The sequence below is a fragment of the Hetaerina americana genome, unplaced genomic scaffold, assembly GCF_022747635.1.
Source record: "Hetaerina americana unplaced genomic scaffold, ioHetAmer1.1.p SCAF_2, whole genome shotgun sequence".
Taxonomy (NCBI): domain Eukaryota; kingdom Metazoa; phylum Arthropoda; class Insecta; order Odonata; family Calopterygidae; genus Hetaerina; species Hetaerina americana.
This window is the reverse complement of record NW_027286763.1, coordinates 10286870-10310975: the sequence shown is the minus strand read 5'-3', so window position 1 is coordinate 10310975 and position 24106 is coordinate 10286870. Positions and strand designations below refer to the sequence as shown.

The window sequence follows — 24106 nt, the reverse complement described above, 5'->3', positions numbered from 1 at the left end:
AGGGATGGATAGGAAAGGGTGGAGAGAAACCTGCCTAATAGCCTACTCTAAACGAAAGGTGCCAAGGGCCCCGGAGCTAAAAGCCCCGTCCAACGGATGGCATGCTCACTCAAAGTGCTCTCTACAAAGCACCTCAAGTAGGGATGTGAATACCCTAAAAAATATCTGCTTTCTTTGGAATTCGAACCTGGGCCCTGTGGGTGAGGAGCCAGCACGTTAGCTAACGCACCATAGAGATCCCTCTCCTGACCATGGAAGAGAGTTGAGAGTTGTAATGTTGACTTTTCTTGAAGTTCCATAAGCAATATATATACATAATCCAAAAACTACATGGTCAATTCTAAGGCTCAGGAAGAGAAGTTAGAGTTTAACCAGCATTTTGTCGTCTCGTCAAAGCAGGTGAGGAAGGGGACAAAAATGATTTTAATGCTCATAGACATAATACGGGTGTAATCTTAAGAGGATGCCTAGTTTCTCATTTTTCAAAAGCTTCCTTTTTATGCCATTCATCTCATTAAACACTTAAACTGTTAGATAAATAGCAATATAGCTTTGTGGCTTTATTCAGGATTTTGGGGCTGGAATATACCACGGCTCTTACAAATAACATTACTGACACTTCCGAAGATGCATTAAATATTAAACTCATTCTCTTCTCTTGTTTTTACTTTGATCTTGCAAACTTATTAGCTGCTATCCATTATTAAAATAGAAAGAAAGACTCGTACTTTTCCACAGATTTTATTATACGGTACAACGCGTACCTGATGATGCCGCAAGTCGGTGAAACGCGTTGTACCGTATAATAAAATCTGTGGAAAAGTACGAGTCTTTCTTTCTATTTTAATAATGGATATCAATTACTTCCACGAAGTGAAGCCTGAAGCAATAGAATATATTATTAGCTGCTGTTTGAAGATTTCTTATTTGATCCTCTGATGATGTCCCGTATCCCTTTGGTTCTGTGGTTGTTATGTCATCATCATTCATCGCTCCTCACAGTTTCATTTTGGGATCATTTTAAAATTTTTTGTTGAATGGTAATTTTGCAGCAGCGGTGGTCCTTCAAACTTCTGTGTTTGTTATGAGCACAACTCTATCTCATATGGGCTTGGTTCTTCCCATAATCCCCCTCCTCTTCCTCCGCGTGTTCCCACTGTGGCAAAGTGCGGAAAGCGATATCCATGAATAATAGTTAACAACAATAGCAAAGTGATGGTGTGACCAAAATTCTGTAGACCAGATCTCATGAATATGCACTCAAAATAAATGAACATACTCAAACATGCATTAATACATGCAGAAAAGAAAGTATTAACGTGTAGAAAGGCAGTATTAGGAAGGGGGCTAAGGCCATGGAGTGCATTACCACATGTGCTGTTGAACAGATTTGGAGAAAATAATAAGAAGAAACATGGGAGGAATGGGCATAGGAATGAAAATCTGTTGAAAATCATCAACTCTGTTAGGTTTATGGTTGATCTATGTTTTAGGAAGCTAATCATTCTAAAGCTTCCAATACTTTCTGAAAACTTTGAAAAAACAGTGGGATCAATATGGGACGAGAATCAATGTTAGAAATGCAAAAGTTATGCATTTTTTGGATTGGAGGAAAAGTGAAATGATAAAATAGGAGGTAAAAAAGTAAAGCGGATGGAAGCTTACTTACCTTTGAATTGATATGTTCAAAAACCGCCCAAGTTGTGGGAACCTGAGGAGGAGAATTGCATTAGGCACAAAGCTGTAATGTTGAAGGAGTTTTGTACAAGGGTGTTTTGGAAGTGGAGTTGCTTGATTACAAATCCTTGCCCCTGGCTCCCAAGGTGGTAGACTTGTAGACAGTATCTTTTATATCGCACCTGTTAACAACAATTTTGATTTTTTTGAATGCTACGGTTAAATTAAAATTTTGGATAGAGTCCCATGGAGGCTAACAAAAATGGGAGACTGAACTCGCCCACTATCGGAAGAATAAGGCCCGTATTTCAGAAATTGTTGTTTTATTTCCTAAGGTAATAAAGTCCTCCTCTGGCAAAAGGCAAAACTTGACCGTTTATTCAACTTTAACGATTTGGGCAATATTTTGTTCGTTGATCTGTGTTACTACTAGTTAGAATCTAAAAATTCAAGTTAACGGGTTTTATCCAACTCCTCCGACTGTGCCGACCCATAAAAATATGATGAACGATATAATATGCCTATTGCCCTTGCTCGATAAATGTGGCCCATCGGCAAATTATGAGTTGAACCTGCATTCTTGGTTAACGTCTCCTTCGCCCTTTGGGCAGTCTCATTTGACGGCGACCACGCGAGTTAAATGAAGAGGCGTCGGCATTAAAATTTAGGTATTTTCATCTTCAAGGATAAGCAGCCGTGACCTCTTTTCAGTATAATTCTTTCTGAAGTCAAGTTTAACGACTTGATGCAGTTTGACTTTAGCATTAGTTGTTCCTTTCCCACAGTATATCTCGTCATCGTATGACTTAATTTGTGACGTCATTTTTTTTTTCGGGGGACTGCTCGTCCTAGCTTGTTCGCCCTCAGTTGGCACCGACTCTTCGAAGCGATCGGAGGTGAGTAGCTCTAGCCATCCATGACGCCCGAACTTAGTACATTGGCGATGTATTCGTTAGCGTGTATTAAGTTTTAAAATACGGCTCCCACTGGTATTCGATCAGTTTTCTCCAAGATACTGGTGTTCTCTTAATTAAAGCAAATCCGTGTGTTCAAAGATATCTCGTTGCTGTGAATGTCGAAGTTAGAAGCCGCGAACGGATATTAAAAAGTCCTCTTAGTTTTAACTATAGTATTAATTAATTTTCTTCATTTACTTTTGAAATTGATACTCGATTTCTATGAATATGGTCTCTATCATATCTATGAGTATTATTATTATTATTATCTAACTGTTCAAGATTTCCCGCCCATGATGCCTGTACGTGTCAATTCCTGGGTTCCATTTTACATAATCCAACCGTCAAGTGATTAATGCATATGTATAAGGAATACTGTTTTTCGGATGTATTTTTGGATGAGAGCTTTTGCTACTTTTTTTCATGTTGCGACGTTTTTTAAACCCGTTTCAGGAAAGTCGGAGGATGTATGAGGAACTGTTGATCATTTTCAAACGTGCTATGCTGCAAAGGTCTTAAACCTGTGTGAAGAGAACTCACAACCACGGAATAAACCAGCCGAAGGAGAGACCTGGTGTAAATTGTGGTAAGTTCGTATATTTTTTATTTCGCGTGCAGTGTCCTTTGCTGGTACTAACTCAATAATTGATGTCGAAATGTTGCAAACATTTCTTAGCACACTATTGTCAGTCAATGATGAGATACCTCGATAACTTCAACTTTTTAAGAGACAATCAGCATGCATGCGCGCAGGAAAACCAGCTCATGCGAGACCTAATTCGGATTACTAGCACATGATTTCATTTTATCTGCTGAAAGTGGTAGGCAAGTGTATGCGATCTCTTTGGTTTTCGAAAGGCATTTGAAAAGCTTCCCCATGGTAAACGTTTTCACAAATTGAAGTTTGCAGGCATAAATTGAGTTAAACAATTTTTGTCAGAGTGGAAACATAAAGGTTGTCTTTGACGGTGCTAGTTTCGACAGCGTACGAGTGACCTCGGGGGTACCTCAGAGAAGTATAATCGGGCCGTTGCTTTTCTAGATTTTTGTTAACCAATTGAACCGCGAATTGAAAAGTAAGACTAAGATGTTCGCGGCAGACACGGTGATTTATCCGGAGATATCTGGGGATGAGGATCGTTAAATTCCAGCAGATTTAGATTGCATTTCGAAATGGGAATCAAAATGCGGATTGTCATTAAATATTATTGTTTGGTGTATATCCTTAAGAGATCAACTAGATTGGTTTAAAATTTAGCAAAATATTATCTAGAGGTAGTAGATACGGTTAAGTACTCGGGTGTTACAATCCTTAAAGACTTAACTTGGGGGACCCACGTACGTAAAATATGCGGTCAAGCTTATACAAGTTTCGTATTTGTTAGACGCAATGTCAGCAGAAGTGACTCGAAGTTCAAGGAACGTGGTATCACGCTCTTGTATCTTATTTATAATATGCTTTTAGTTTATTGGATCCGACGAAAGAAGGCCTCATTCAGGAAATCAAGGTTCAACTACGGGCAGCTCGTTTTGTTTAAAAATTTGAAAGGTTAAACGAAAAGCGTCACTAAAATGCTTCTGTGGTTGTATTGGGAATCGATAAGAGACAAAAGATTCCATGCAAGGTTGAACTTAATAAATAAATTCAATCTACATCTTAGCGCCGATGTCCCGAAGAATAATTCGCACTCTATTGGTCGCTTGGATCGTATATAAAATTCGGAAAAATGATGCCAGAACTAGCAGATACAAGGACTCATTTTTCCCGAAGACTATACGGGACGGCAACTTTAGGGTTGTAGTTAGAAAAAATTCCAATTGCGACCGGCAGTGTTCAGGGAATAATTAGTTGTACCCAATTGTGCGACTTCGAGTAATATCGTGTTTTGTCAAAACTCTTCCCGTATGGGAATGCCATTAAAGAATGTATTGCTTACCCTGCTTTACCCTTTTAAGTCTATCTTCCCATCCTTCGTCTCTCTCTTTCTCTCTCTCTCTCTGTGGTGGGGAGCATCCCCCTGTCTGCAGCATTGTGCCACATCCGCATTTCTTGTTAGCTCTATTTTTACACGCGATTTGTCTTAATAACCTTTCAACAATGTTACTAGAGCAGGTTGTAATTTTGGTATCATTTAAACGTTTTTCCGGCATCACTAAAAGAAAACGCAAGTGTTGAAATAACTGTAGACGTTTAATGATACATAAATATTATTATTTATTTTTATTAATGCGACTAAAACCTCTTTTGTGCACGTTTGAAATGAACGGTGCAACAATATACGTAATTATTTTTCAATTTTTTGTCGAAAAATCGCTTTCAAAACAATGTTGAAGAATTGGATTCTTTTTACTTTTAATGTCCATTGCAACGGACTAATAAAAACTATTCCATCAGTGTTCATAGACCGCAGGCGAATTAGTTATGTATATGTAATTTTTCTGCGATATCCTTGATAGTGCACATGGATTTTCCATTCTCTCTTCCTGATATTGCTTTTACCATTTTGCACCCATGTCTCCCTCTTTTGTGAACTCTCCATAATGTTGCACTCTGTATCCACCGTGCATCTTTTACCCTGTAAGTCCCCGCAAGGGTTTATCATTTCTCTCTCTCTACTTCCTTCTTTCTTATGTAAGTCTTGGTAAGAATTCCCCATTTTTTCCCTCATGTATCCTAATAATCTCATCTGTCATGTATGGTGTCTTGTTCTTTTCCTGTTCCTATAGTTCTTTTGGCTGCTTTCAATGTCCCCTTTTTGAGATGTTCTCACTCTCCTCACTCATAAGTGTTAGTACAGCCTCCTAGTTCCCCTTTAAGGAATCAAATTTGATGACCCAATATGGTCTTCAATCAATGAAACTTGTGCCACATATATTAACCCTTTGTTTAACCATTAAATTCATTAGTTTTCATAAAATGAAGAGGTTGCACTCAAAATTGAAACTGTTACCTTTTTATTTGTAGTGCATTCTATGTTTGAAAATAAGTAAAGGAATTAATATCCTATGTGAACTGGCAATTTTTATTTGCATGTACACTGAATTCTTGCCACAACTTTTTCATATGTTCATGAAATGTTCAAAATTCTTTTTGATGTCAATGATCCCATTGGGCTGATAAGTCTCATCATGTGGATAATAATTGATTGGACTAAATGGGTGCTAATACCATTGTTGAGTTGTATTTGATTAATGAATTTGAGATAAAAAAATTTCCAATTTTTTTTGTTGGTTGAATTTTGAAATAGCTACCATAAAAATGAGTCATAAAATTTTCACCACTTTTCTTGCATTCATAATTTGAGCTTGATATCCCATCATCCAAATATGCTTGAAACTGAGCTTCAAAAGAGTGGAACATTGTAGCCAGATATTGAAATGTAATGAAATAATTGACTTTGTAATTCCACACACTTTATTTAAAAAAACACGACCCAGGTTTCGACGTCGAACGTCATCATCACCTGATCATGATCACCTGATGATGACGTTCGACGTCGAAACCTGGGTCGTGTTTTTTAAATAAAGTGTGTGGAATTACAAAGTCAATTATTTCATTACATTTCAATACGTTACGCAAATTCCACAAAGTTACGCCTGAGACAACAAATTTTATTGTAGCCAGAATTTGAAAAAGTTGGAGGATACAGTAAATTACACACCATAAATAAACTAGAACACAGACCTCATTCTAAATGCAATCATGGTTAGAGAGCATATGTACATATCTGATACTGTAAAAACTTTAAACATATATAGCCATTGCAAGTTATGTTCATCCCATTAGTTACATCACTCTGTAAACACTGCTCTCCTGTCTGGTCACCTTACTATAAACTCCATAAACATGCAATGGAATGTGTGTAATTGCATTCAGATTCAATCTTTACAAAGATTTTTATAGTTATCATGAAATGTTACCTCTACTAAATTTTTCCTCTTTGCATAAACTTAGAAAAATTAACAAGATAACTTTTCTTCGTAAATTACTGCATCACCAAAGTGATCCCCTCATCAGGTCTCCGATCATTCCGAGTAACTACCCGTAACATTTAATATGAAGCACTATGAAATTAGATGTCATGCAAAAAATTAAACTTGCTACTCGCCTATAAGCCAGATTATTTGTTACGGCAACAGTTGTGATTATATTGCCGTATTTTCGAATTCAACGGGATCCCTTTAAAATCTATAATTAAAAATATCTGAAGAATATTAGAATGCTAATTATTGCTGTGTGAATATCTGTACACGTTAATAAGTTGTTTCTCATGCCCATTGCGAAAATTTTCAAAATCGATGCTTCAAGGTCGAATTAATAACTACTACTAAAATTTATCATTTTGTACAATCATTTGGCCTGTAACATACTATATTTCTAATATTGTTTCCATTTTTTAATTTGGAATATTATTTAATATTGCTATTTTGTCTCCATTAATTAATCTAATTAGGTATGTTAGCGTACCGGTATACCATTAGATAATGTTTTTCATACATTGCAAATCAAGATTCTTCTTTAATTCTATATTATATTTCAATTCTCAATGACGAGTATGCAACTTTATCTACTTTGTTACCGGTATGTAAATGATTCTTATGAATGTGGGACTAATATTTGTTTTCGCCTTTATTTTTATAAAAGGAGTACTCCCATAAATAAATATCTACTAATCTTTACAGTACATTTGAATACAACCACAGAATTAGCTGTGCTGTTAAAAGTTAACGATGGCAATCATAGGAAGCAATGGAGGGAAAAGGAAATCCATTTCGTCGGAAGTACACTAAGCTCCTCCGATAAGCTGTGGTAGTCTAAAAGAAGGAATGATTCTTCACAAATGTTAATCCACAATTAATATTTAAGAACTGAATTCACCCGCTAAAAACTATGCTATATTCCATCGTTTTACCATAGACAAAAAGCACCCAATTCGTTTTTTGTTCATCTTCAAGGAACAATTTGAGCAATTTTATGTAGTTGAGGATTAAGTAAGCCAAATAATCTCATTTGCATTTTTTGAAAGGTATACCGTTTACGAATCTAAGGAGTTTTTCATTTATTCAATACTACTAGCCGTAAGAGCTGAATTCTATCAATATTCTTTTATATTGCTTGATTTTTTCCACCCTGTATGGAGAATGAGGATGAAACATTCGCCGGCGAAACTGACTTGGTCATTCACCTGATTTGTCTGATACTTCTCTTGACAAGAAGCAAGCGAAGCAGCATCAACAGCAGTGTTTTAAAATGCCTATAGTCGCCTTTTTCGCTAGGTTATGGACTGAATGAGAAACTGACGTAAAGAGAAACCGTCCTAACTTACTTAGAACGTATACTTAGAACCATCTTAATGGACACTTAGATTTCTGTCCAGAATACTTTCTCCATTACTATAGACATACTCACGGGGCTCACTCATTAAATTGGTATGTAAATATGCATTGGTTTACAATGAAGAAATGAACATTTAAAAAAATATAATCATTGATTTTTATGTCATAAAGACGAGTGCGAATGAATGTTCTTTAGTATATGGGGTTTACACCATTACTGAAGCAGATTCATAGGCCTATTTTTGGAATCTTGTAAACAAAATCAGCGGGCAGGTGATCTATTGAAACTTGTATCAATACTGGGGATGTTGCATAGCATATTTTTTATATTCATACCCCAAGCATTATTATTTGTATTCTTAAAGAATATGGCAACGTCCTTGTTTAAACGGCCAGGAAGCTCTCTGCTTGCTAGTTACAACGGTAACAGTGGTGCATCTCCCGTGATTTTGTCACGCGTAATTATTACCGTTGCGTGACATCAGTGTTTCTGAAACTTTTTCGAGTAACCGCCCACTTGGATCAATAAACCTATATTCAACGCCCCGCAATCGGTAGCTTTAAAATTCTAATCAAAATTATTAAATAAAATAACCCAACGAGGAACATTGAAATAATTGCATCAAAATCAACGATTAATCAAATTTTTATTTACAATCCAAGAGATGAGTATAGTTTTCATACCACATTTATGCGAAAGACCTAATACACAATTGAAGGAACTCAAATGAGATGATGAATTTTACGTCAAAATAAATTATTGAAACGAATATTTTTAAATAAGCTTTTCTTTTTGAAGTTTACATGTATTTTTTTTACCTAAATGAAGTATTTATTTTACATGAACGTTTTCAATTCATGCAAAAAAACAATCAATCATGTACCTTTAAATTTAGTTAAACAATTGAGTGACTATTGATTATAGTTCGTGTTATTCATTTGTCATTTTCATGTTCCTGCGTCATGTTAGGATATTCTATTTCATAATTTAATGACATATTTCCATCAAATATAATTTTAATTGGATTGATGGGCTGGATGACCTGATAAGTTTTCCAACATCCGGTCTAAAGTCACTTAGCATGAGTCTTGAATCGCCGCTTTCACAAACCTGAAGTATGTTTCTCTTCTTGAAAATAAGCTGAATATCTGCACCAAAACCACGTTCCACCAAATATGAATTCAGAAATGAGAGGAGTTTTAAACCACCATCCATAATGAAGGATAACGATCGGAAACCTTCTGTAACCAAAACTCTTGATAACTTATCTTAAATTTTGATTTTAATTCAACGTCATTTTAAATTCAAATTAATTCTTCCTCTTATACTCCAACTCCCTCTATATCTGAAAACGGATTTATCACCCAGTCTGGAATTTCCAACAAAAGATCCTCAAATCGCTGCGTCATGTTTTTATGCAATGTGGCTAAATGGTCTCAAAGAGACTGAAATCATCAACCATACCAGCTTGCTCATGTAGCTTAAGCAGAGAAGGAAGTGATAAAGCTCGCTGCGGCCTATGTTGGGCTTATATTAAATCAACTGGAAAACAGTCACCACAGATTTTACCTTTGTTAGGTTACTATCATATGGCTGCAATTGTAAATTCATTTCATTGAACTTTGCAAATTGTCGAGACACCAATGCAGCATCACTCTTAATCTCCAGAAGGTTGTCGCTGATGAAACGACTGTTCTCTTAATAAATTGCACGACAGTGTCAACTAGTTTATAGAAACGCCTTACAGAATCATCTTTCGATGGCCAACGAACTTCAGTGTTTTGTAATGATTTAAATTTAGTGATCTCACAAAGTCTGCCGGCCAGATTCCTTCCTCATAGATACTACGAATCACCCCATGTAGCAAATCTTCCCCCCAAATTTTCCTAAACATTTCAATAGTTCTGCGGGAATGTTATCTACCCCGACGGCCTTATTTAGTTTCATCTCCCTAAAAGCCCTTTCTATCTCATCGCCGTGTATGCCTGGACCTAAGCCGTCTTAATCAATGTCATATTCTCTTTCAATGTCCAAGCTTATTGGCCTAAGTTCTTTACCATGCAGTTCTTATATATGTTCCTTCGATCTTTCTTAGGCCTTCTCTATTCAACTGTTATCCTATCAGACTTAATGGTATCCAAATTACGGGTTACAATGTTTTCAGTGTAAAACTACGACATACCCGTTAAGAACTGTCTCATCATATTACTGGTAAAAGTTTGCTCTTGGGGGGGTGGGGCATGCACTTGGCTGGGCCCGAATGTTGGAAAGTATAATTTTCGGAGGGAGCTATGAACTGGCACCGGCCAAACTTAGCAAGTAAAAAGCACTACCAAAAACCCACTCTCTGCCGAAACCTTTTAAGATCCCGTCGCTTTTTGTGTTAAGGGAATGGATGTCTGGTCGATGAAAATAGGGTCCCTCGGTATACGCAGCGATATGAAATATTCATTCCCCTTTAGCTTCCATTTCAAATTGCCTGCCTCTGAGGTAGATTTTTATCCTTCATAAAGCGTACGTAAGCATACATTCCTTAACTGACGAAGTGGACTCGGCCAACTCTAATACAAATTCTGTTGTTCCGAGGATGCTGCAAAATATATCTTCCACATTTGCAGCCATTTCATCTACTCGTCATTGAAGTGACCTGTAGCGTAAGGGAATGATTTTTATTGTATCATTGTAGTGGTTTATGCAGAATCGTACTTAGGACTTCAATTATTGCTGGTGAGATGCGTTCTTCGCCAGTTTTATGTGGCTTTCCAGACTTGGCAATTAATACTGAAATATTGTATGATTCACGCCAACCATCAGCGATATGTTTTGAAGCACCACACTGCATACGTGAAATTAGTGAACATTTTTTCCCTCTGTCCAACTGTTACCGAAAAAATGTTAGTCTTTTGTCTTTTCAGGATGAGCCTTCCTAAAATGGTCAATTAGTCTGGAAGGTTTCACCACCATATATGAAAACTTCCTTTCGCATAGTAAGCACATAGTCAATTATTGTTTATAAAGCACTCTGTAAATCCATACTTAAGGTTATCCACATTATACTGTCTACATTTCTTCTTTGATAAGTTTCCTTTTCCCACCATTCTGTTTAAACAGTAAAAGTTGAAGTATTAAATTTTGTTGCAATAAAATTAAAGATATATTAACTAAATACACGTATGAGTTAATGTAAAGACGTGGACTCAATTTTTAAGCTGAAGCTAATTGAAATAATATTACCAATGATCATATGAAGAAAATTAAACGAAAAAGTCTGTGCTTGCGGCATAACTTAAATCACATAGTATATAAGCAAGGCTGAATATATGTGCTTTTTCTGCATGCCTGGTTTAAAAAAGGATTTATTTATATTATTTATCACGCAAGCGCGAATTTGTAACTGAAGCGTAGGGAGCTTGTCAGAGATCCGAACATGAATCTTTGCCGCATTTCATACAGAAATCAAACACTAGGCTACAAAGTAACCCTTCGAATTCGTTTTATAATTGTGGACTAGTTAGTTGAGGATGAAATAATAATATATCTTTGGCTCCTATTCTGTCATGAATAATTTTATTAGTCCGTGTAATTCCCTAATTTGCATTCATAAGGAAGACAGTTTAAGGGACTGTTGCGGTGAAATTGGCTTTGGTTCAATTTTTCGATGCCTGCGCGCATTGGTTCAACTAACATTTATTCCATAGCAAGGGAACCTTTTCATTTGATGATATATTTTTGAGAGAAATTTTGTGATGAAGTATGTTTACTGCTCAATTTAATCTTGAAGGCGAAATATTTAAAAAGTTTCCTTTTTATTCAAATAATTATTGTGAATTGAATTATTACCCTTTGTTTGAAGAAAGCAATGCTTCAAGGAAATGCACAATTAGTCCTTAGCAGCAAAACCGAGACTTAGCTTAACCAGGAATTTGATCAATTTATATCTAGCCGGCAAAGAGTTTCACGAATAATGAGTGAAAAGTGCATATTTTTGCTCATCTCATTATATTACTATTTTATGAAAACAAACAAAGTATACGCTTATTTTCGTAAAATACTTCGCAGAAATGAAATAATGCAAAAAATAATGTAATAGTTCTAAAACAATAATAACAGCATGCGGTGAAGAAAACTAACTCACCAATACCGCCTTCATAATATCGTTGGAACCGAATTGTTGGGAAAATCGTTATCTAGATAAAATTTTGATGTAAAACACTGAATCCAATTATCAGATGAGCTGATTCCTCTCCGGAATCTCAATTGTTTTATTCATACTGAAACCTACTGAAGTACCCAGTGTCGTGAATATGTGCCAACGATAGACCAAATGAGATTAAACACCTTCAAAAGTTTCACTTGTGCGAGAAAGCATCCAAATATTTTTCAGCCGTTTCTGCTATCTAATGTAAGTATGGTTTAAACTACATCCACATACGGGAAACAATGTAAACTTTAAAAACGAAGCTTGAAAAGGAGAGAAAGGGAGGTAACGGAGCCCACAATGTCACGTTGTCAGGACCGTCCTTGCCTCTTATCGCTCGCATTGACAAATCCTACCACCATCCGCCCCACGGAGGGCGGTAGCGCCCACTATGAGAACCACTGCGTTACATCAAAGGTTCTCAGTTATAGTCTATCATTCATGGATCGTGGGAGAGTCTTTATACATACGATGCATACTTGTAGAGAAACTGCTTTTATTAATGTAGTACTCTTTGTCTTTGACACTAATAACTGAGTTGTGGTATTTTTTTAAATTGACACCTAACTCATGTTGTAATAAGTAATAGAAACAGAACTAACGATTCGATAGTTTATGGAAAATTCTTGATAGTTACTTTATTTGTTTGTGATATTACTTTTAAAATTAGTCAGCTGTCAACTAGGCTACCATTTTAGGTGAGAATAAATTTTGCTTCATGCCCGAATGTGTTCTTTATCGCTTTATACAGTGTCGCTTAGTCTTCAATGCGTTAAATTTTTTAATACGAATTAGTTTCAATGGTTTCCATTGTTGATTTTAGCCGGGAATGTAGTTTATCCATTAAGTTTTTTCCGGTTTTCACGAAAAGGAGGCGCTATGCTGAAATAAATGTCGACGTTCAGTTTTACTTAAATAAAATTATTGTATCAAAAAACTTGATTCGTTAACTAGGGTAAAAAAGCGATTTAAGGTGTGGTTGAAGTGAGATGATCAGCAATATTCTTAATACTCTTCTAATTTTTTGTCAAATGACTTTCAAAGCCGGCAGAAGTATTATTTTTTGACGTTCATTGTTCAGCGTATCAGACCATTAAGAACTATTCCCTCAGGTATCATATAACTCAGCCAAATTAGTTTTGTATATATTATCATTTTTACTAATAAATATTTTCCATCCGAATTCCATCCGAAATGCGGGGAGTTTATGGTAGACCCGAGAAATTGAGATGGCCTACCTGATTTCTTACCTTTGAACCAATTTAGATTTCTGCGAAATCACACTTTCCGTGAATCCTAGTAAAATTGAGAGAACAAAGGCTGACGCCGGGATTCTCTCAACCCTCAAATTGTTCCTTCATCCACTCTATTCATCAGTACTAATCTCTAGCGACTATCATTTTTCCGTACCTAAAATTGGATCGGAATTAAAAAATATCCTCAAGAAAATCCCTCACTATTTATCCCCAATCCTTCTATGTCACTTCAAATAGACCTAAAATTTCTAATAGAGATGTCTAGACCTCGAATTTTGAATACTATACACATAAATCTCCAATAAATCTGTACCGTTATCATTACTGTATGTAATACTTAAAGATTTTGCAAACTTAAGAATTGAGTAAAGTATAGAAGAACAAATTTAAGTTTTTTGTTATAAGTACCGGGTACAGTATTAACAATTATTATACATGATTTTTTTGGGAATTTACAGGCGTAAAACCTAGAATTTATCGATATAAATGAGCAATTCATGAACATGTGTACAATTGTTTAAATTGATTTTTTTTCATTTATAGCAGGAATATCTTCATCTTCGTATGGCGAAGGAAAAGAAATTGATGGCAATGATGAAGACAGAAGAAAAGACTTCCTCCGACGGTGAAGGACATTGGAGCAGCCCTTTGGTCATGTTTTGGATATACACGCATGGTGGAAAATTACTTAAGGCCCTTCAGGCTCCCGCCGTGGGAATGTACGCGGTTTTGGTGGTGAAGTGTTGTATATTTGTGTGCTAATCCGCTCTCTTCTCAGGTACCTCGAGAAAAGACTTCGCTGATATGAAAGAAGAAAGAAGAGAAGACTTCCACCGATGGCAACGTGGCACGCTTAGGTCGTGTTTTAGATAGGCACCCAGGGTGCAAAACGTTGCGTAGTTAGGGCCCTTAAGGCTCCCGTCGCGGGATTGCACGCGGTTTTGGTGGGGAAGTGTGTTTTTTTTGTGCTAATCCGCTCTCTCCACAGGTACCGTCAAGAATAGAAGACCTTGCTGACAAGAGAGAAGACAGAAGAAAATACTTCCTCCGATGGAAATGGGACAACGCTTAGGTCGTGTGTTTTAGATAGGCACCCAGGGTGCACACCTTGCGTAGATAGGGCCCTTAAGGCTCCCGCCGTGGGAATGCACGCGGTTTTGGTGGGGAAGTGTGTTTTATTTGTACTAATCCGCTCTCTCCACAGGTACCGTCAAGAATAGAAGACCTTGCTGACAAGAGAGAAGACAGAAGAAAATACTTCCTCCGATGGAAATGGGACAACGCTTAGGTCGTGTGTTTTAGATAGGCACCCAGGGTGCACACCTTGCGTAGATAGGGCCCTTAAGGCTCCCGCCGTGGGAATGCACGCGGTTTTGGTGGGGAAGTGTGTTTTATTTGTACTAATCCGCTCTCTCCACAGGTACCGTCAAGAATAGAAGACCTTGCTGGCAAGAAAGAAGACAGAAGAAAATACTTCCTCCGATGGAAATGTGACAACGCTTAGGTCGTGTGTTTTAGATAGGCGCCCAGGGTTCATGACGTTGCGTAGATAGGGCCCTTAAGGCTCCCGCCGTGGGAATGCACGTGGTTTTGGTGGGAAGTGTGTTTTATTTGTACTAATCCGCTCTCTCCACAGGTACCGTCAAGAATAGAAGACCTTGCTGACAAGAGAGAAGACAGAAGAAAATACTTCCTCCGATGGAAATGGGACAACGCTTAGGTCGTGTGTTTTAGATAGGCACCCAGGGTGCACACCTTGCGTAGATAGGGCCCTTAAGGCTCCCGCCGTGGGAATGCACGCGGTTTTGGTGGGGAAGTGTGTTTTATTTGTACTAATCCGCTCTCTCCACAGGTACCGTCAAGAATAGAAGACCTTGCTGGCAAGAAAGAAGACAGAAGAAAATACTTCCGATGGAAATGTGACAACGCTTAGGTCGTGTGTTTTAGATAGGCGCCCAGGGTTCATGACGTTGCGTAGATAGGGCCCTTAAGGCTCCCGCCGTGGGAATGCACGTGGTTTTGGTGGGGAAGTGTGTTTTATTTGTACTAATCCGCTCTCTCCACAGGTACCGTCAAGAATAGAAGACCTTGCTGACAAGAGAGAAGACAGAAGAAAATACTTCCTCCGATGGAAATGGGACAACGCTTAGGTCGTGTGTTTTAGATAGGCACCCAGGGTGCACACCTTGCGTAGATAGGGCCCTTAAGGCTCCCGCCGTGGGAATGCACGCGGTTTTGGTGGGGAAGTGTGTTTTATTTGTACTAATCCGCTCTCTCCACAGGTACCGTCAAGAATAGAAGACCTTGCTGGCAAGAAAGAAGACAGAAGAAAATACTTCCTCCGATGGAAATGTGACAACGCTTAGGTCGTGTGTTTTAGATAGGCACCCAGGGTTCATGACGTTGCGTAGATAGGGCCCTTAAGGCTCCCGCCGTGGGAATGCACGTGGTTTTGGTGGGGAAGTGTTTTATTTGTACTAATCCGCTCTCTCCACAGGTACCGTCAAGAATAGAAGACCTTGCTGACAAGAGAGAAGACAGAAGAAAATACTTCCTCCGATGGAAATGGGACAACGCTTAGGTCGTGTGTTTTAGATAGGCACCCAGGGTGCACACCTTGCGTAGATAGGGCCCTTAAGGCTCCCGCCGTGGGAATGCACGCGGTTTTGGTGGGGAAGTGTGTTTTATTTGTACTAATCCGCTCTCTCCACAGGTACCGTCAAGAATAGAAGACCTTGCTGGCAAGAATGAAGAGAGAAGAAAATACTTCCTCCGATGGAAATGGGACAACGCTTAGGTCGTGTGTTTTAGATAGGCACCCAGGGTGCACACCTTGCGTAGATAGGGCCCTTAAGGCTCCCGCCGTGGGAATGCACGCGGTTTTGGTGGGGAAGTGTGTTTTATTTGTACTAATCCGCTCTCTCCACAGGTACCGTCAAGAATAGAAGACCTTGCTGGCAAGAAAGAAGACAGAAGAAAATACTTCCTCCGATGGAAATGGGACAACGCTTAGGTCGTGTGTTTTAGATAGGCACCCAGGGTGCACACCTTGCGTAGATAGGGCCCTTAAGGCTCCCGCCGTGGGAATGCACGCGGTTTTGGTGGGGAAGTGTGTTTTATTTGTACTAATCCGCTCTCTCCACAGGTACCGTCAAGAATAGAAGACCTTGCTGGCAAGAAAGAAGACAGAAGAAAATACTTCCTCCGATGGAAATGGGACAACGCTTAGGTCGTGTGTTTTAGATAGGCACCCAGGGTGCACACCTTGCGTAGATAGGGCCCTTAAGGCTCCCGCCGTGGGAATGCACGCGGTTTTGGTGGGGAATTGTTTTATTTGTGCTAATCCGCTCTCTTCACAGGTAACGTCAAGAATAGAAGACCTTGCTGACAAGAAAGAAGAGAGAAGAAAAGACTTTCTCCGATGGAAATGTGCCACGCTTAGGTCGTGTGTTTTAGATAGGCACCCAGGGTGCAAAACGTGGCGTAGTTAGGGCCCTTCCGGCTCCCGCCGTGGGATTTTACGCGATTTATATTTGGGGCAGTGTTTTTAATTTATTTGTTTTGACCCCGTCTCTTACAGGTGGAGTATCGTGGAGTATAGGCCTGGAGGGAGCCCGGAGGGGACCCAAGGGGAATCGCCACGTTAAATAAAGGATAACGAGCCGATTGCACGGCCTCCTGGGCTCGGCATGGAATGTGCAAATACAGTAGTCTACTATTCCTTGGTCACTAACCTATGGCAATTTCCTAATCCGCTCTACTCACAGGTAGCCTATATGATTTCAAATTTATTAACTTGAACAATTAAGTTTATGTGGATGATTTTAAATATTGTAATTTTACAATTTAAAATTTAGGTATTAAAGACTTATTTATTAATTAGTAAAAGATTTGAGAAAATTTTTTTTAAATTTGTCTGAGGTCAATGCATGTATTATTTTACAAAGGTTTTGATCATTGAGAATAACTGGGTCCAAAATAGAAAATTGTTGGTGTATTCCTAAGTATACGTAGGAATGTATACGAATAATGTGTGAAGTTTTTTTTCAGTTTTATCTTGTAAGGTAAGCAGCACCGAATAGAGGGATTTCCTATTTTAACGTATTCCTCTGCCTCATCCTTCTCTACTGACTACCTCATTTTGCGTTTTCGTAACTTTCGCTCATGATTGTGGTAGAATGGAATCGATGGATTATTATTTTCTACCCTGTGGATACTTTGAAAGGACATTAATATCTATTATTTTCATATAACAATAAATTTTCCAAAATGATGCTGTGTATTATACTATGCTGTCTGTTTTAAGGTGTAATTTGTTCATAGACTTAAATTTTATAATGAATGGAAGAATAATATTTAATAGAAATATAGGGAAATGGAACATTTTGCACTTCGTCGAAGTTAAGTCTGTTTGAAATCAATAGTAATGGGTTCCATTGGTCGCCGTGGACATTTTCCATGTTGAAACGAAAAGTTGAATAAAGTACAATGTTTCAAAACAACGATTATTTTCGCCTAACCATCTAACGTATTTCAATCCTAAGATATTTTACTGCAGCCCAAATCTTTCCATTGCATTATATTTGAATGCAAGTCAAAGCTGCATATTCTATGGACGAAGATGTTGTTTCCCGTTGCCCTCAACATCGCAATACTGCGGTCGATACCGTGAACTTATCTCACGCCTGCAGCTGTGGCAGATGAAGTCGGGCCAACCCTCTCGCCCTGCCTAATCACTGCCTAATGGTGATACTATTGCCCGTCACCATGGGTTCACGGTTGCTTTTTTATAAGCTCATTTTTTTCTTGTGTCCTTGTTCCGAAAAAGCATGGTTTTGCTTTGGTCCCGTTCCGGAAAACCTTTACCAAAAATTAAAGCTGAAAAACCTTTGCTGGCCACAAGAATCGAACGACCTTCCTCTCTACAAGGAGGTACGCTACTTGTGGGCTACCCACGTCCCTGATGCTGTGATTACAGTGATTAATTATATGGATATTATCTCCTGATGATCGATTCGTAGTTGGTACTGCTTTGACTTATGCATCTATAGGTATCTATCAATGCGATTTCGCGAGGTAAACTATATTATACCTATTAAAATGCATGTCTACGTGCAGTGCGGATTCCCGTTCTCTTCCAATACCTTGACAGAACTATGTAAGATTGAAGTTTCCTCCTATCCTGTGTTACGGTGTCCACCGTAAGAATTGTGATACGGAAATGGGTGACGATAATCAACACGGAAACAAATTTTACACTTAAGCAAAATCTAAAGTTACACTAAATGATGTAAAAACGCCCCCTGTTTTCCATCATTGATAATTTTGTGCATATATTGACCTAATTTCCATATAAAATAAAGAAAATATCAATGTCTGCAGATATTGGGTTTTGTTATATTGTTGATTCGAGTGTAATGTATTGTATTTATTTCGGCCTTGTCTCGTACATAGTCGCCGAGGTATCAAGCTATAAATTAGCATTTAACTATACGTAAATTGCCCTGTATTACAAATGACAAGTCTGTGCCATAGTAAGAGTATTTTACCACTTCTTTAGACGATATTTTCGCAAACATGGATCAGTTATTATGCCATAACTTGTGACGATTGAACAGATAAATAACTTGGTTAATATTGGTTTTTACTACAAAATGTAGTCCTTGTACTGAATCAGGGACTGGTTCTATTTTATAAAGACTGCATTAGGAGCCTATGTTTATTTAAGCGGCTCCGTCTTGATCTGACTGTCATGTATTCGCGATGATGAAAGAGGCGAGGATGTTGCGTTTATGGTTCTGATTTTAAGCAGCGTAATCTGCAATGAACCATTCCGTCACTTACTCTCTAATGTGACAAATGTTTTCTTCTGTCATAAACTATGGTTGCCACAATGCTGCCATAAAAATATCAAATTATTGTGGAAATATGTGTTCACATCCACTCACTTGTCAACGACATTTCGGTTGAGATCGTGGAATATGCCTGGATGGCCCGGAGGGGACTGAAGGGGAATCGCCACGTTAAATAAAGGATAACGAGCCGAATGCACGGCCTCCTGGGCTCGGCATGGAATGTGCAAATACGACCGTCTATTGATGGCGTGATGTTGAAGCTTTCCCCATGAAAAATTCTAATTTACTTAAAATATAATACATTAATATATTATTCTTTTTAGAGTTGTTGTGATTGCATATGTTTAAAAATTGCCATCATGGATTTTAAAATAAGATTATTCTTATTAACAATTCTGTATACTGGAATATGTGCATGAAGAACAATGTTCATGGCATCGAAATGGCAAATAGAATTGCCATTTGCCAATATATGCATATAATAAATATTATAAAATTGAAGGCAGAATTTATATTTTTCTTTTGACCTGGTTTAAAAAAAATATTTTTGTCTGTTTTTACAGTGAGAACGATGGATATAGCAACAACCATATTGCCCTTTGAGGGTTTTCTCAAAAGGGTATATTGATTTCTTGTTTATTTTCCACCTTTCGGGTACAGTTTCGGCCGTTTGGGTGAAATTGATGCAACTTATACAAGCGCTTATTTTATACGCGCTTGTATGAATTGCAACGCACTTGAAATCAGCAATTGGCCTAGGTGTATGATTTTTGGATCAGTTCATTTTATATATATTGTGTGCCTCCTAAAGTTATAGCATCGTCAAATTTTTTCGGTATTGACGTAGCATGGAATCTTCAATATTTATCTGGGCAATGTCATATATAACTTGTCAGAATCTATGAATACAATTATAAATTCTGTAATTATGTTTTCGTTTATGGTTATATTTATTTGTTGATCTTGTATTAGGTTGTGCTCTGGCATATTTGTGTAAACATTTCTACATATGACGAAACAAGGATTTTCACCATGACATTTAACCGCGACTTGTTGGAATATAAAATAATTAAACAAAATGTTTTCTGGGATTGATGCAGTGTTTATTAGCTGTTTTTAGAAATTGGTTGTTTATTCCAAATCATCTTTCAATTGTTTAAATAAAAATATCTTTAAATGTGCATTATGTTTACAATAGAATGGAATGATAATAAATTAAATCAAATGAAAAAACAAGTTTGATTTCTCTATTTTCTTACCCTGCTTTCAGATTTTTGTAAATGTTGAACGATTTGTTGCTCATGAATGGCATACTAAGGAGTATAAGAAATAGCAAAATATTTCGGATATTCAACAAATATATACATATTTTAAGGTTCATAAATTACTTTTACTGTATTAATTAATAGATGCACTGAGATTTGATTCCCACTGTTTTGCCAGATAAATGTGTCATGCTTAGTAGATTAATTGACAAAAGTCTGAGTCTCCTTTCAACTTCTCATAGCAGTGATGAAAATGCTCAAAAGTAGCACAAAATTAAAACACTTCGATAAAAAATAAAAACTATTGGACAACAAATTATCATGACAATCGAAGCATATTTTCAACAAGATTAAATAGTAACATGTTATAATTGTAGTGTAAAAATACAGAAGAAAATAAAATGAAACATCTAGCATGTTTGATTCCTCTGATAGCAGAAACCCGGTTTTTCAATGTCACATTTTGTTAAAATAAAATATAAGGTTTAATATCAATTGTTCATAATATTAAGAAATGTTATATGGACAGAAATTTAAAAATAAAATAAAGAAATATTCTTAAAAGGCATTAAAACTTGGGATCTTCGTGTTATTAAACTAACGCCATGACCACCCTACCTACCTTCGAGTCCCCACCATCCAACGAACAAGTTTTTTTATTCTTAAGTTGTGCTTACTTTTCTAAATCCTCTGATTTGTTTAATCAATTGAATTTCGGGTTATCAATCCAAAAATTCATCACATAACAAATTGCTACCTAATAATCCTCGAAAACCAATTTATAAATATATTTTCAAAGAAAAAGACCATTTTTTGTATTAGCATTTATTGTAAACATTCCATGTTTTTTCGAAAAAGAAAGATTTTCATGTGAAAAAACTCCAAATTCAGATATGAAAAATTCTATATCCTTGATATTTGACTGGGGACCTTAGGGTTATCTATCCAACCCCTCTACTACAATATCGCCTTGTTAATTTAGTCAAAGGATCTTGAGGTCATCAATCATATTCCTCATCATCCCAACTAATTATACCTTAAAAACCTCAAAAAACCTCACACCTCAGTTTCTTTTACGGGAAGTGAATCGAAGATCTTTGGGTTATTATTTCAACGCCTCAACCACACTACCAACGAGCCCCAAGAATTTTTTGATGAAGTTTTTATATTTAAAGTTCATTTGCTCATTAAATTCCTTTGTTTTCTTTGATTGACGGATCTTGAGGTTATCATCCAAAACGTCATCAACCCACAAATGACTAGCTTAAAATCCTCAGAAATTAATCTCTAAATATCTATTTATAGGAAAAGAGCTTTTTTCGAGAAAACGATTTTAAACATTAAAAACTAGCATTTAATTTAAACATTTCATAATATTAAGAAAATTTTTATGGAAAAAACTTTAAAATAAAGATACGAAAAATTTTCTTATCCGGAAATTGAAATGGGAACGTTCGGGTTATCAATACAATGCTTAAACCACACTACAAACGAGTCCTCACCATTATCATATGTAAGTTGTTTTCACTTTTCATAATGCCTAATTTTATTTATTCGTCGGTTCTTGAGATTTTAATCCAAAACCTCATCAATCCAAAAACCATACTACCTAAAAATCCTCAGAAAACAATCTGTAAAGATCTATGCATAGCTAAAAAGCTTTTTTTTTCGAGTTAACGTTTTTAAAAAATAACAAAATTTACGTAATGGAAAATTTTCATAATATATAGAGAAACCTGATGGAAAAACATTTCTTTCACTGTACATCGACCTTGTGACATTCGGAATATTCATCCAATGCCCTAACCACCCGAACAACGTGACCCCACATTTTGAAGCAGCGTATGTATTTAAGTTGTAATTAGCTTTCAATAGTTTAGTTTTATTTATATTCGATGGATCTTCAGCAATACCTTTAGTCTTTGGCTTCAACGCAAAAAAATAAATCCTAAAAAATTGAACGATATGGTGTCAACGGTGTTATAAGTTTTCATTGTTAGCATATGAAATTAAAAACCCAGATTTTTATTATCTGGAAGGGTACTGTAGCTTATATAATTTGATGCATTAAAATTTTTCTGGACTATAAATCCGCCAATATTTCATATTTTTAGCCATAAACTGTCCTTCTTTTGTTATAGATTAAACATTTAGGATTTTAAGAAGGCAAATCTGCCATTTTTTCAATTTCTCCTAGAAAAGTAGCAATGCCCTTTGTCTTCAATGCAAAAAATTAAATCCTAAAAAATGGAACTTAATGGTGTCAACGGTGTTACAAGTGTTCATTGTTAAAATATGAACTTAAAAGACTCAGAATTTATGATCCGGAAGAGTGGAATAGAGTAATTAATGTGATGCATCAAAATTTTTCTGGACTATAAACCGGCCAATATTTCACATTTTTAGCCATAACTGTCCTTTTTTGGTTACAGATCAAACGTATAGGGTGTAAAGAAGGAAAATCTGCCATTTTTTCAATTTTTCCTTGAAAAGTAGCAATACCTTTAGTCTTTGGCTTCCACGCAAAAAAGTAAATCTTAAAATATTGAACGTAATGGTGACAACGGTGTTATAAGTGTTCTTTGTTACAATAATAAAGTAAAAAAAACCTAGAATTTATGAATCGGAAGTGTAGAATAGCGTAATTTATGTGATTCATCAAAATGTTTCTGGACTATAACTAATATCTGGTTGCGCGCTGGTTGGCGCAGTGACGAAAATAAGTGCCAGGAGCGGACGTTTTTTTAATTCTTCCCATTCGCCAAATTAAAACGCAATTCAAGCCTCCGCATCGGTTTTCACATAATTATTAGTTTCGCTCCGTATTAAATTGAAGCGTAAATCATCGCTGCGGCCTCCTTTCCTTCGGTTCCCTTCATGGATATACTATGCATAGTTTTATCTTAGCGTAGCCCAATGAAACCTGTTAATTGAATGAAATCACGCGTCCCTTCCGTGTGACTAAGGGTATTTCATTAATTACCTGTTATCCTTACCGAAATTTCCATTTGTTATCACGCTCTCCAAACAAATTTATGGAAGCCTTTACGCAGAGATTTGTTTTGTTGCTATGTGAATGAAATGGCCGCTCTTCATTTAGTCTACATTAATTGTAATCACTTCGTATTTTTAACGGGGTAAATTAAACATTGTGCATGCTTAATTATTAAGACCTAACGAGTATATGGAATGAGTAATTTAATAGTGAAATTAATGTAGCTGATCAAGAGAAACTATAACCGACAAGAAACAAGATAACGAGAACATTGAAAGGGATCAGGCTGTTTGGAATGTGTGGTACCAGTTATTAACTAAATAAAATATAATAAGATCCAAGAATGCGTGGGCATGTATTTCGTAAACTTAGTTAAAACCTTAAAACACTTCTTAACCTAGAGGCCAACGACCATACCACGATGAATACACCGGTTCTCGTCCGATCACCGAAGTTAAGCATCGTCGGGCCCGGATAGTACTTGGATGGGTGACCGCCTGGGAACACCGGGTGCTGTTGGCATACCTTTTTTACGCTTTTTTTGCCGTTTAAAAACAAATTTTTAC

At 36.9% G+C, this 24106-nt stretch overlaps 1 non-coding gene across 1 annotated transcript; it reads left to right on the top strand.

Annotated features, from left to right (window-relative positions):
- The first annotated feature begins 23943 nt into the window (after nucleotides 1-23943).
- Nucleotides 23944-24062, top strand: LOC139688440 (5S ribosomal RNA). The gene has a single exon (XR_011700749.1). It is a non-coding gene; the product is annotated as a 5S ribosomal RNA (ribosomal RNA).
- Nucleotides 24063-24106: the final 44 nt, after the last annotated feature.